The sequence below is a fragment of the Castor canadensis genome, chromosome 13 (genome assembly GCF_047511655.1).
Source record: "Castor canadensis chromosome 13, mCasCan1.hap1v2, whole genome shotgun sequence".
NCBI lineage: Eukaryota > Metazoa > Chordata > Mammalia > Rodentia > Castoridae > Castor > Castor canadensis.
In genome coordinates, this window is record NC_133398.1 from 67,523,138 (window position 1) to 67,523,621 (window position 484).

Below are 484 nucleotides of genomic sequence, written 5' to 3' on the forward strand. Positions count from 1 at the left end.
TGTTTTCCTTTCTTACTAGTCATGCTATTTTGAGTGCCATGGCTACTGTGTGCAAGAAAAATACAACCCAGGACAAGGCAATAAAAATATGTATAATCAGTAACTTTATCCCAACAAAATACAGGTGTTTTAAAATGGCAAATAAGCATGCTAAGTTTGTATCAGAGTGCCTCTTGGTCTATTCCTAACCGGATCTTGACATACTTTAACTTAAAGAAGTGTTTTTTCAATAGAAGCAGGCTTTATGTTTTGTTATCTCTTGATTTTGATACTGCATGAAAAACTGTCTTGGAATTATGTGCCTCACAGTTTTCACTCATGACAGTTATTTTTAAATGCATAATACTTCCTAATACTTTACGATTTGCAACTTGAAAACTCACACACATTTCTCTTAGGAACTGCATAAGGTCTATAACTGTTCCCATTTTACAAATCTAAAAATTGAGTCTGAGGCATATTGTGGCCCTATCACGAGATTGAG